The sequence below is a fragment of the Rhincodon typus genome, chromosome 9, assembly GCF_021869965.1.
Source record: "Rhincodon typus isolate 14 chromosome 9, sRhiTyp1.1, whole genome shotgun sequence".
Lineage (NCBI taxonomy): Eukaryota > Metazoa > Chordata > Chondrichthyes > Orectolobiformes > Rhincodontidae > Rhincodon > Rhincodon typus.
The window spans coordinates 19,924,179-19,934,443 of NC_063340.1; the positions used below are offsets into that span (position 1 = coordinate 19,924,179).

The 10,265-nt window shown below is 46.1% G+C and overlaps 1 non-coding gene across 1 annotated transcript; it reads right to left on the minus strand.

Moving 5' to 3' along the window:
• Nucleotides 1-1,048: 1,048 nt before the first annotated feature.
• Nucleotides 1,049-1,161, minus strand: LOC125484124. Its single transcript, XR_007262979.1, has one exon. It is a non-coding gene; the product is annotated as a U5 spliceosomal RNA (small nuclear RNA).
• Nucleotides 1,162-10,265: the final 9,104 nt, after the last annotated feature.

Consider the following 10,265-nt stretch of genomic DNA (forward strand, 5'->3'; position numbering starts at 1 on the left):
ATCCAAGGGCCCAAACATACCTTCCAGGTCAAGCAACACTTCATCTGTACTTCCCAGAATCTAGTCTACTGCACTCGCTGCTCACAATGTGGTCTCCTCTATACTGGGGAAACAAATCGTAGACTTGGCGACTGCTTCGCAGAACATCTAAATTCTGCTCGCAAAAATGACCCTACTACCTGTTGCCTGCCACTTCAATGCACCACCCTGCTCCCTGGCCGCCATCTCCATCTCTGGCTTGCTGCAGTGTTCCAGTGAAACCCAACGCAAGCTGGAGGAACAATACCTCATTTTCCGTTTGGGGACCCTACAGCCCTCCGGACTCAATATTGGGTTCAATAATTTTAGAGCCTAAACTTTCCCACGTCCCAGCCCCCCGCCCCACACACCAGGCCTTGTTACCACATAGCCTGCCACTACACACCCGCTGTTGTTCATCACTAACAGTCCCCATTAACAACTATTCACCCTCCCAGCCTGATCGTTAGCAACTCCTTTGTCTGTCCAACTGTCTTTCTCTCTCTTTGGGCTCTATCCTATCGTGTACTCCCTACCCCACCCACCTCCCTATTTTCTGCATATAAACTGACGTTTTCCCAGCCACCATCAGTTCTGAGGAAGGGTCACTGGACCTGAAATGTTAACTCTGTTTTCTCCTTCACAGATGCTGCCAGACCTGCTGATCTTTTCCAGCAACTTTGTTTTTGATTCTGAAGGGTAGATTGGGAGAAACTTTCCTGGTCAAGAACGAGAGCATTGCACAGGATTTATAGAAGAATTAATGGAAATATCAAATCTGTGTTTGCAACCAACAAAAACAGCCTTACAAAAACAGGCAGCAATGCAGACACCAATAAAATTAAGACCTAGGCAAAATTAAGCATGTCCTTTAAGATAATAAACTATCAACAAAAAAAAAGTTTAAAATCTGGCTAGTAGTTAAAAGTGCACTTTTTAGGACGCAAAGCTAGGTGGGTGCCAACAACTACCAACCTCGTCAGACCTTAACAAACACCACAACTGTTCTGTCTTTGCAATTATATCATCAGCCCTACAAAAGCAGAGCCATAAAAAATTGATTAAAACTCTGAGTGCTCCACTCCACGGAAATCTTTAGTAAAAGGCGAAAGATTTATATGATTTGAAGAGGAACCAGATTATACTGAAAAATTCACCAATTTACCCTCAACCCACTACCCACGAAGCTGTTCAGCGTCATGGTGATTGACCACACGGGCAAATACTATCGATACTACAGAACAACCAATGTCAATATGATCCGCTGCAATAGCGCAAAATAGTTAATATCCCACAGAAAGCCGAAACCCTATTTTCATTTCGCAGTGCTTTATTACAGTTTGTAGATGAGAGGGCGGGGCCTCCCTGCCTTTCCCCGCACGAAATGATATTGCAGGTTGTCGGTCCTGTGCCGCTCAGTGTTTGAGCACTGCCTCTCTCATGTTTTGTACTCAAGTTTTTTTTAAAATGCGCGATCCTGTGAAAAATGAGGGAAAAGGAAACTTAGAGTGTGATGATGTCTGTCGCGAATCTCATATTTTTACGATATTTATAAACAACTATGGTAAAGTTATAAAGGACTGTCTTTCCAAAATTGCTTAAGAACATCACGTGGCAGAGTAAACTGTGCCGATGGGAACATCTGAACAGGAATAGAGTATTCAGCCTCTTTCACCAGTTGTAACGCATTTAACTCATATGTGATCCATGTCTTAACTCCGTCTTCTTTTCTAAGTTTTGTATCAACTGGTATCTGTTACCGAAAAACTTCAATCAATCTCAGTTGTACAATTAACCATCCATTAAAAAATACTCCATTGAATACAGAAGGTCAAAGGATGATGACATTAAGCTGTGCTGTTGATAAAAGGAGTCGATAGAATGGACAAGGGAACTTTTTTTCTGTGGTGGGGAAATACAGATGAAGTCTTAAAATTGAACTCATTCTTTCATGGATATGCAATAAAACTTCCATTCTTTATTTTAATTTCAAAAAATATACTTTATTCATAGAAGGAAATCTTTATGTACTTACACAGTTAATGAAGCCATTCAGATCAGTCTCTTACTGAGAAGAAAACAAGCATTGTGGTTTGCCTTTCTCTACACTTACTATTAAACTTTTGGCATTTAGCTTAGTCATCAGAAGGGTCCGATTAATGAATGGACCCCCACTATGCTTGGGCAGAAGGACCTCAGACAGCAGTCTTTCCCCATTGCGCCTTGGTGGCAGCTGCCCCAAGCTTTTGCGTGTCCCTTGACACATAATCCTGGAATTTGGAATGTGCCAGTCTGCAAAGCTCGGTCAAGGTCAACCCCTTCAACTGGAAGACCAGCAAGTTTCGGGCAGACCAAAGAGCGTCTTTCACTGAGTTGATGGTCGTCCAAGCGCAATTGATGTCTGTCTCAGTGTGCGTCCCGGGGAACAGATCATGGAGCACAGAGTCCTGTGCCACAGAGTTGCTCGGGACAAACCTTGACAAAAACCATTGCATCCCTCTCCAGATTTCCTTTGCAAAGGCACATTCCAGAAGGAGATGTGTGACAGTCTTGTCCCCTCCACAGTTGCTTCAAGGGCAGCATGTGGTGGTGCAGAGAGTCCGGGCACACACGAAGGATCTCACAGGCAAAGCCCCTCTCACAACCAACCAAGCGATGTCCAGATGCTTGCTGGAAAGTTCTGGTGATGAGGCATTCTGCCAAATGACTTTCACAGTCTGCTCAGGGAACCAGTCAACAAGATCCACCCTCTCCTTTTCCTGAAGGGTCTTGAGGACACTATGTGTTGACCCCGTCCTGATGGACTTGTTGTCAAAGGTGTTTTCTTTCACAAATTTCTCCACAAGGGACATGTGATAGGGGCGGGGTCCAACTACTTTGAGCGTTCTACAGTGACAAAGCTAAGCCTATCGTTCTCAACACTGGGAACAGGTAGAACCTAAGTAAGTAATGACACTTGGTGTTTGCGTACTGAGGGTCTATGCGCTGCTTGATGCAGCCACACACAAAGGTGGCCATCAGGGTGAGGGTACATTTGGGTCTGTTTTACCCTCCTTTTTCCAATTCTTTATACATAATGTCCCTTCGGACTCGATCCACTTCCAAATGAAGTGAAAGATGGCCCAGGTGACTGCAGCAGGTTCAGGGAATAAGCCAGACCTACACCACATACAACAACACTGAGAGTACCTCAAATCTGATGACCAGGTTTTTACCCACAATGGAGATAGACTGGTGCTCCCACCTGCTTAGTTTCTGCTGTGCTTTAGTGACCCACTCCTCTCAAGTTTTGGTGCATGCCCCAGCCCCTCTGAACCAAATACCCAGCACCTTCAGGTAATCTGACCAGACGGTGAAGGGGATAAAGGATTGGTCCGCCAAGCCCCCAAAGAGCATGGCCTTGCTCTTGCCTCAATTTACCTTAGCACCCGAGGCAAGTTTAAACTGATCGCCATCTGCGGCCAGTTCGAACTGGCCTCGGGTGCCAAAGTCAATAGGGGCAAGAGCGAGGCCATGTTCTTTGGCAACTGGAACGACCGCTCCTTCATCCCCTTCACCATCAGGACAAACTACCTGAAGGTGCTGGGTGTCTGGTTTGGAGGAGTTGGGGCGTGCACTAAAACTTGGGAGGAGCGCATCTCAAAGCTGCGGCAGAGGCTGGGCTGGTGGGTCCACCGGTCTCTCTCCATTGCGGGTAAAAACCTGGTCGTCAGGTGTGAGGGGCTTTCGGTACTGTTGTACGTGGCGCAGGCCCGGCCTATCCCCCGGACCTGCGCCGCTGCGGTCACCCAGGCCATCTTCCACTTCATTTGGGGGTCGAGGATGGACCGGGTCCGCAGGGACACCATGTACAAAGACCTAGAAAACGGGGGGAAGGACGTGCTGAACGCTACCCTCGCCCTGATGGTTATCTTTGTGTGCGGCTGCATCAAGCTGTGTGTAGATCCTCAGTACGCAAACACTAGGTGTCACTACTTACTGAGGTTCTACCTGACTCCAGTGTTGCGAAGGATGGGCTTGGCCTCGCTGCCGCGGAACGCTCCAAGTAGTTGGACTGTCCCGTACCACCTGTCCTTCGTGGAGAAATTTTTGAAGGGAAACACCTTTGACCACAAGGCCGTCAGGCAGTGGTCGGCACGTAGCATCCTTGAGACCCTTCGGGAAAAGGAGAGGGTGGATCCTTTCGGGTGGTTCCCCTCGCAGACTGCCAAAGTCGTTTGGCAGAATGCCTCATCGCCAGAACTTTCTAACAAGCACCAGGACATTGCTTGGCTGGTGGTGAGAGGGGCTCTGCCAGTGAGATCATTCATGCACACCCGGGCTCTCTGCGCCACTGCACGCTGCCCTCGAGGTGGCTGCGGGGGTGACGAGACAGTCTATCACCTCCTTCTGGAGTGCGCCTATGCGCAGGAGGTCTGGAGGGGAATGCAGTGGTTTGTGTCGAGGTTCATCCCGAGCAGCTCCGTGACACGGGACTCCGTGCTCTATGGGCTGTTTCCCGGGACCCACAACGAGACCAACATCAACCGCGCCTGGAGGACCATCAATGCGGTGAAAGACGCTCTTTGGTCCGCCCGCAACTTGCTGGTCTTCCAGTTGAAAGAACTAACCCCGACCGAGTGTTGCAGACTGGCGCACTCCAAGGTTCAGGACTACGTGTTGAGGGACGCACTAAAGCTTGGGGCAGCCGCCGCCAAGGCGCGGTGGGGAAAGACCACCGTGTAAGACCCCTCGCATGTACCGTATCAGAGCCCTGTTCAGAAACTGGGCCCAGCTGGCGCCTCCTCCAACTGGTCAGGGGGCCAACTATGACTACGGGTAGAGATGACCGCTGGAGTTTTTCTTTTTCCTTTGTTTTTTCCTTTAGTTGGTGTACGTACCCCCATGGTAACCCGGGGCGGCTAGCATGACCGGGTAGGTGAAAATTTGTTTATTTTTTTTTGTATTTTGTACGAATAAAGTATATTTAAAAAAAAAAGTTTAAACTGGTCACAGGTGTTCATGAGTCTGCACACTGACAGCAGATCCGAGCAGAAAACAGCAACGTTATCCATGGCTTTAATCTGTAGGCCCCTGCTGCCTGGAGTAGTCACCCCTCTCAGGCTTGCATCCTTTCTGATGGATTCGGCAAAAGGCTCTATACAACACCCAAAACCTTTATTCATACAACAGGCACTGAAACCTGGGGACTGTTCTCTAAAAAGCAATTGGCACTGTGGTCAATTAGACATTTCAAAATAGTTTCAATCAAAGCGTGGGAAACAGAAATCTTTCCTTTCATATCAAATGTCAGATAGGGCTAACCTTCATTCCCTGTTTCCTGTGTCTTACAGAACCGTTTGCCAAGTCGATCAGAAAACATCCTGGTCATCAAAGACTGAGAGTAGCGGTGGAATGGTACTTTGAAGAATGGACATCAGTCACTAGTGGTATTCCTCGGGGATCAATGCTGCGACCTTTGTTGTTTGTAATATATATAAGTGATCAGGAGGGAAATACATGTGATCTGATTAATAAGTTTGCGGATGACTCCAAAATTGGTGGACTTGCAGATAGTAAGGAGGATTGTCAAAGGATACAGTGGGATACAGACAGATGTCAGATTTGGGGAAAGAAATGGCAGATGGAGTTTAATCCAGACAAATGCGAGGTGATGCATTTTGGAAGATCAAATTCAGGTGCAAATTATACAACAAATTGCAGAACTCTTAGGAGCATTGACACACAGAGAGTTCTGTGCATGCACATCCAGGTGAATAAGGTGGTCAGGAAAGAATACAACATGTTTGCCTTCATCGGCCAGGGCATCAAATTTAAAAGTTGGCAAGTTATGTTACAGCTGTACAAAACTTTAGTTAGGCCACATTTGGAATATTGTGTGCAGTTCTGGTCACTACACTACCAGAAGGGCCTGAATGCTTTAGAGAGGGTGCAGAGAAGGCTTACCAGAATGTTACCTAGTCTAGAAGATTTTAGTTATGAGGAGAGGTTGGATAAACTCGATTGTTTTCACTGGAAAGACAGATGCTGAGGAGCGGCCTGGCAGAGGCCTACAAAATTCTGAGAGGCATAAATAGGGTGGATAGCCAGAGGCTTTTTCCCTGGTGGAAAGGTCAACTACAAGAGGGCACAGGCTCAAGGTGAGGGGGCAATGTTTAGGGGAGATGCTCGGGGAAAATCTTTCACCCAGAGGGTGGTGGATGCCTGAAATTCAGTGCCAATGGACGATGGTGGAAACAGGCATGTTGGCAATGTTTAAAATGTATCTTATGATAGACACATGAATGGGAGGTGAACAAAGGGATAGATGCCAGACATGGGCAATAAGTAGTGGGTCTAAATAAGGACTAGGAATTGGTGTAGGCTTGGTGGACTGAAGGGCCTGTTCCTGTGCTGTATTGAAGTGAATAGTATTGTATTAAAGGGATGACCTTTTGCCAAGTCCATCAGAAAACATCCCGGCATTGGAGAAATGGCTATCCGAGTTAGGGGAAGCACTCAGGTTAAAACTTCACTGTACATTGACAATGGCACCATTTTCTGCTTGGACATGCTATCAGTGCATAGACGGGTTAGTGTCTGCAACAATAAAGCTGGCTTTAGAAGCCAAGTTAGTTTTTTTTTACTGTTGGAGGACTGGCTGGACCAGTTTTTTTATCCCATTCATTTTTAGGTTCGATTTTGTAATGCTGCTAGCAATGTGATTTGAAGGAGGCAGTGAAAGCATTAAAGCCGGTATGTATTGAATAGCCATTGCCAAACAAAAGCTGAACATGTGAGAGTGTCACCCCTCTTAATTGCAGATAAAAACCTGTTCATCTGGTGTGAGGCTTTCTTGATCCTGCTGTATGTAGTAAAAGTCTGGCCCATTCCTCATTCCTGTGCCACAGTGATCACTGAAGCCATTTTGTGCTTTATATTGTGGCTGGAAATTAACTGTGTTTTCGGGGGCATTATGTAAGAAGATTTAGGTAAAGGAGGAAAAAAAACATGTGCAACATCACCCTCATCATGTGTGTATTTTCATCAAGCTGTATGTACACCCTCAGAATATAAACACCAAGTGTCAGATAATGGTTTGGTTCTACTGTTCCGAGAGGTGTGAGGTGGCTCAAGCCATATTGCTGTGGAGCTGTCGGTTTGGTTCTGGTTGGAAGCGAGGGAAGAGGTTGTTGCCCCTTTGGCAATGATCTTTGCGTCCTCAATGTCAGATGATTGGAGGGTGGCAAATTTCATTCCCTTGTTCAAGAAAGGGAACAGAGATAATCCTGGGAATTACAGACCGGTCAGTCTTACTTCTGTGGTGGGCACATTATTGGAGAGGATTCTGAAAGATAGTATTTATGATTATTTGGAAAAGCACAGTCTGATTAGAAATAGTCAGCATGGTCATGCCTCATGAGCCTTATTGAATTCTTTGAGGATGTGACAAAACACATTGAAGAAGGCAGAGCAGTGGATGTGGTGTATATGGATTTTAGCAAGGCATTTAATAAGGTTCCCCATGTTAGACTCATTCAGAAAGTAAGGATACATGGGATTCAGGGAAATTTGGCTGTCTGGATACAAAACTGGCTGTCCAATAGAAGACAGAGGATGGTAGTAGATGGAAAGAATTCAGCCTGGAGCTCGGTGACCAGTGGTCTTCCGCAGGGATCTGTCCTGGGACCTCTGCTCTTTGTGATCTTTATAAATGATTTGGATGAGGAAGCGGAGGGGTGGGTTAGTAAGTTTGCCGATGACACAAAGGTTGGTGGAATTGTGGACAGCGTGGAGGGCTGTTGTAAGTTGCAACGAGACAGTGGCAGGATACAGAGCTGGGCAAAGAAGTGGCAGATGGAATTCAACCCAGAAAAGTGTGAAGTGATTCATTTTGGAAGGTCGAATTTGAATGCAGAATATAGGGTTAATGGCAGGATTCTTGGCAGTGTGGAGGAACAGAGGGATCTTAGGGTCCACATCCACAGATCCCTCAAAGTTGCTACCCAGGTTGATAGGGTTGTAAAGAAGGGATATGTTGTGTTGGCTTTCATTAGCTGGGGAACTAAGTTTAAGAGCCATGAGGTTATGCTGCAGCTCTATAAAACTCTGGTTAGACCTCACTTGGAATATTGTGTTCAGTTCTGGTCACCTAATTGTAGGAAAGATCGAAGCTTTAGAGAGGGTGCAGAGGAGATTTACCAGGATGCTGCCTGGACTGGAGGGCAGGTCTTATGAGGAAAGGTTGAGGGAGCTAGGACTTTTGTCTTTGGAGTGAAGAAGGATGAGAAGTGACTTGATAAAGGTGTACAAGATGATGAGAGGCATAGATAGAGTGGATAGTCAGAGACTTTTCCCCAGGGCAGAAATGACTGTTACGAGAGGGCATAATTTTAAGGTAATTGGAGGAAGGTATAGGGGAGATGTCAGAGGTAGGTTCTTTACACAGAGAGTGATGGGCGTGTATAATGCGCTGCCGGCAGTAGTAGTGGAGTCGGATACATTAGAGACTTTTAAGTGACTCTTGGATAGGCACATGGAGGATAGTATAATGTAGGGCATGCAGGGTAGATTGATCTTAGTAGGATAATAGGTTGGCACAACATCGTGGGCCGAAGGGCCTGTACTGTGCTGTACTGTTCTATGTTCTATGTACAGTAGCATATCAATAAAACAAACAAACATTTTTTTCTGAAGAAGGGTCTAGGCCCAAAACATCAGCTTTCCTGCTCCTCTGATGCTGCTTGGCCTGCTGTGTTCATCCAGCTCTACACCTTGTTATCTCAGATTCTCCAGCATCTGCAGTTCCTACTATCTCTGAAACATTGGAGTTTGACTCTGTTCAAACAAACCAAAGACATCTCTTACCCATACAAGACTACATTTACATGCATTTGAGGCACTAGTAGGGTCCGATAACTAAATAGACCCCCATTTAACTTCGGCAGATAGACCTCAGATAGTGGTCTTCCCCCACTGCACCTTGGCAGCAACTGCCCCAAGTTTAAATGCGTCCCTCAGCACATAGTCTTGGACCTTGGAAAGTGCCAGTCTGAAAAACTTGGTCAAGAAGACCGACAAGGTTCAGGCAGACCAAAGAGTGTCTTTCACTGAGTTGATGGTCCTCCAGGCGCAGTTGTTGTTTGAATTGGTGTTTGTCCCAGGAAACAGACCACAGAACACAGAGCCCCATATCACGGAGCTGCTAGGGACGTACCTCAACACAAGCCACTGCATCTTTCTCCATACTTCCTTTGCAAAGGCACATTCCAGAAGGAGATGTGTGACAGTCTCAAACCACCCCTTCCCCACCACCTCCACGCCACCCCCCACCACCCGCCACAGCCACTTCGAGGGCAGAGTGCAGTGGCGCAGTCTGACCAGCTATACATAAAGGATCTCATGGTTAGTGCCCTTCTCAATACCAGCCAAGCGATGTCTTGGTACTTGTTGAAAAGTTCTGGTGATAGGCATTCTGCACATTCCAATGTACATCATGAGGGACACAATAAAGCCTGGGGCAGTCCCTGCAAAGGCAGAATGGAGAAAGTCCACAATCTAAGGCCTTTTATCACATGACACCATGTTATGGTCCAACCAGTTGGACCATAACCTGGTGTCGTGTGATCTCTGACTTTGTCCACCCCTGTTCAACATGGGCACCTCCACATTAAGTTCTTTTAGTCAAAGTGTGCTGCGAGGCTGGAAACTTTAGAAGCCCTCAGGTCGTGTTGACTTACAAAGTGTACATTGTCAATCAGCAGTTTTGAAATGTTGAGGAACTTCTGAGCAGAACATGGTAAATGGAAAAACAATGTAGGTCTTTTATATTTTCTATAACTGCCAATTTGAATTGCTTTTGCCTTCGGGCTGTAGGCCTAACATGGAATACAATTTGTCAGCATGAAATCTGTTGTAATCGTAATGAGTTGAACATGTTTGGGGTAAGTTGGTACTATTGTAATTTCTGCAGGATTCACATTGAAATGTTTTTATAATTCTTGTTACATAACTTTCAAACAAAGTATATACTCCTGGGCCACCTCCTGCAGAGTTACAGTGGGGAATAGTCTTTCATACACTGAGGGGCTCGAAGCTAGCTATGTGCCTTGTAAAGAATGTACATTGCAAATCAGGAGTATTGGAAATGCATCGAGGCACCTCAGGTTGGAACATGATGTATAAAGGAGAACGTTAAATCTATTGCATCTTCCATAACTTCTAATTTGAAATGCTTTGCCTTCATTGAATTGAATTGAATGAGCTTT